Raw genomic sequence first — 3,980 nt, 5'->3', positions numbered from 1 at the left:
ACTCTCTATATTCCTTCGACGAGTTCTTCAGGCATTTCACATGATCTCTTGCCATCTGCATATAGCCACAATTTTTAATAAGCCACAACAACTCTAAAAGTAAATTAAATTCCCATTAAATCGCTAATTCTCGCCCCAATTCTAGCAACTTCCTCAAACTTTTTTTCTCATGACATAAAATGCACCTTAATCACCCATCAATAAATAATATTTTTTACTAGCTCAAAGCATGGATAATAAAAACTATAGTACGACAAAAAAAAAGTTTCTTAAGGGGTTGAAGACGAAAAAAAATCAAAAAAAAAGCGAAGAAAATCTTTTATTTTTTAAATGAATATTCCCATGGATTCTCTCTTTCTTGTCGCCTTTAGGAATGACTGATTATAATTGTCATCTCTGCATGTATGTGTGTAAAATTATTTTTTAATAAGGGGAGAAAATTGTAAAAAAACAAAATCTTAAGGAATAAGACGAAGAACAATTTATTCAATTACGGCAAAAAAAAATCCCTTAATCATATTACATACAAGCATACATGCACAATAGACGTAAGAAATGTTAAGCTTAACACAAACAAACGTAAAGAAATTGTTAACAATAGAAACAGCAAACATAAGGAGAAGGGGAAAAAGGGATGTACGATAATATATGAAGGTATAGTGCCAGCATGTAACTATAAAAGTCCGTTACTTGCTGAGATTTTAGTTTCAGTCTATTTCGATCAACAGTTGGACTAACATCCCAGTGAAAAAAATTAAAAAATAATCATTAAGTTCTGTGTGTGACAGAAGGAGGCCTCTTCATGGACTGTCGTCCATCTAGTCGTCCATGAATGCCTCATAGTGAAATTCAAAATTTTGTGTGTAAATCATTCTTACATTTTGGATTATTAAGCATGAAAATATGAGAAATTATCAGGTATGTTGTGTAATTCATCATCTATGAGCTGTGTTTCCGAGTGACATAAGTGAGGAAGGCAAAGACACGAAGCTGGAGCTATAAAGGCTCTGCGAACCTATTTTATTGATGCCAAATTGAAGATGCCTATTTTTGGCTGCCGTTTGGACGTCAAACGACGGCTTCCTTTATTTGGTGTTAAAGCTCTTCGTCAAAGCCTTCTCCATTTGTGTCACTCGGGTTTGATGCCCCAAAATAAGTGCTTAAAGTCTAATTCTCGCCCTTTTTTCTCATTCCACAAAAACCCCATCACATGATGTACATCTCCACAGAATTTTTCATTCATGTTCATCTCACACCCAACAAAAAATGATACATCCATTCAACCGAGCGTGATGTTGAAGTGAAAATTTTCAATTCCTCTACGTCAGCCATCAAACGACAAACATTAAAAATTGGAGCAATCAGCAGTAACTGAAATGCATTTCGAATATCTAATGAAATAAAGTTTGCACTAGACACATGACAATACAGTCGACTGTGTATGTTACGGATGTATGTGCAAATTGCATAAATCACGTCAGATATCGACAGGCAAGAGGGAGAAATGTGAAAATCAGACGAAGAAGTAAAAAAAAATGTTCTTGTATCGAGATATTACAAATCATGATACAGGAATGATAAGAGAGAGAGTGACAGCAGGAACAGCAGTTGAAAAGTTTATAGCTATTCATCGCCCGCGGATTCAGACATGTTCATTCATCCATCTATCAGTGTTTTAATTGCAGATATCAGAACAAAATATTATGAAGGTGACATGGCATCATCGTGCGACATGAGAGACTCAGGCATCCAAAAAAATCAAATCAATTTTACATGCACAAAACTCTGAGTGAAGGCATCAGTATCATCATCATCATCATCATCATCATCAACAGCATAGATCAACGCACATCATAGAATCTCTGTATTTTTTTTTTGTTTTTCTCATCAAATGGTAAATAAGCAGCACATCATAATACACAACAGCACAAAAAATTTGTTTTGTTGTCTCATCGCTTTTTTGTTGCACAGTTCACGGACATCCAGCACAACAACAAAAAAAATTCTCATTCAGCAGAATTTTCAGGTAACAAAAAAAAATGACAGTCCATTCACATTGGCAATTTTTAAATTTATCTCAATCTACATTCACGGGTATATTTTTCATTGCTGTGTAAATATGTACAGACACACACACAAAAAAAAAATCAGAATCATTTTTTATGACGGATTGTCGGTGACGACGAAAATATACAGAACGATCCAATGTAATCACATTTTTCATTTTTATATAATACACAAAAAAAATCCATTAGAACTCCCCATCCATGTTACTACCGCAAAAAAAGTCATCAGCATCAGCAACAGCATGACACAAAAAAAATTAATTATTAACGACAATGAACAGAAAATGAAAAAAAATCCAAAACTAAAGCTAAACTAAGTTGCAATTGACAATCGAGAAATGTGATAGTTTGTTGGAAGTGAGCAGAAACTTCTCATTTGCATTTGTCAGAGATAAGCGTTAATTGAACGTCAATTCAGTTCTTTTTTTTCCGTATCATATATCTGTGTGTACGTGTGGACTTTTGTGTGACAGTTTTTTTTTTTGAGTGAATATGCTCGGTGCATTCATCCTGGAAAATTTGCATATAAATAGGATGTTACAGAATGCATTGAATTAATTAAGTTTTTTTCATAAAAAAAGCCTAGACATGTAAGGTGCGTGAAGCTAAATTGCTGTAAAAAATGCAATGTGTGTACGTGGAGAATTTGTGGATATTCATGCTGTTGTGACATGGCATTTATGCTAAAATTGGAACAAAATGTAGCATTTTGAGGGTATTGACTTGAGGTAGCTTCTTTACTCGAGCTAAGGTTGCTGCTCTACTAGACTTGAAGTTACTGCTCTGGCCGACATGAGTTAGTTATTCTACTTGAGTTAGGCTAACTGCATTACTCAAAATAAGCTTATTGCTCTAATAGCCTCCAAAGCCACTGAGCAGCAACCTCAGTCACCTTACGCTACACAAAACATATCCCAATATTCCATATATCAACCAAAAAATTAATCCTCAAACCACTCCATAACACATATTTTTTCATCAAAAATCCACAACAATCTGTGGGAATTCAAGAGAAATCCTCAAACAGGAATCTCATAAACTTCCACAAAACTCTCAAAAGGATTAACACGATATTCATAAAATTCCCATAAACATTGCGTATATTTGATACTCTTTTTAAGCTTCATATGCACAAAAGGTTTTCAAGTGTGTTCCTTGTTAGAATTTAAGACAATTTATTATAAAGTATGTAAAATAACACGACCGAGCGACATAAAACTCGAGCGAATCACATTTTTACTTCAAAAATGTGTCGAAATCAGCCAATTCGGTGCTGTCTAGGTAACTTTGCTTCATACTGTTAAGTAGCGACGAAGCATTGCCCTAACGAACATCGTGTGCTGCTCGGGAAATCGATCAAATGACCAAAATTTAGTCAATAATAGACTAACTTTCAAACTAACTTTTGACGACTTTGGCTCCTTAGTAGCTGTAAGAAGTCAATTCTAATGCATTAACAACGTCATGTGATCATCAACATCATCATCTGTCGCTCGGGACAGGAGAGAGAGAAAGAACAAAATTATTTTATATTTTGGCACACAGAATTCAATTCTTTTATTATTTTTGAGTTTTACAGCCAACAAGAAAATTCTCAATAGACTACTTTGGTTTTATTACACTTCTTTTTGCCTCCTACATGACCTATTTTCATTCATTTCATCCTCATTCTTGTGTTAATTTTCTGAAAAACTAAACTTTTTCTTTTCATCTTAATTTTACAATATATTCTGTGTGAACCAAAAAGGAACAGAAAGAAATTGAAAAATTGTGTTGGTTGTGAATTGTAGAAATGTTAAATTAAAGCTCATTAGATGGACTTTATTTGTCCTAATGTGTAATTTGTGTCTAATTGGATTTAAATTCAAATTTTTAATTTTATAACAAAAAAGATTCATTTTTCTTTAGTCTGGA

At 33.6% G+C, this 3,980-nt stretch overlaps 1 long non-coding RNA gene across 1 annotated transcript; it reads left to right on the top strand.

Annotated features, from left to right (window-relative positions):
- Window positions 1–710: 710 nt before the first annotated feature.
- On the top strand, window positions 711–2,181 carry LOC139092000 (uncharacterized). Its single transcript, XR_011544561.1, has 2 exons — window positions 711–918; window positions 1,230–2,181. It is a non-coding gene; the product is annotated as an uncharacterized lncRNA (long non-coding RNA).
- Window positions 2,182–3,980: the final 1,799 nt, after the last annotated feature.

The sequence above is a fragment of the Chironomus tepperi genome, unplaced genomic scaffold, assembly GCF_022539635.2.
Source record: "Chironomus tepperi strain 1889 unplaced genomic scaffold, CSIRO-AGI_Ctep_v1 contig_284, whole genome shotgun sequence".
Taxonomy (NCBI): domain Eukaryota; kingdom Metazoa; phylum Arthropoda; class Insecta; order Diptera; family Chironomidae; genus Chironomus; species Chironomus tepperi.
Note: the sequence above shows the minus strand (reverse complement) of the source record. Positions and strands in the feature narration are given on the sequence as shown.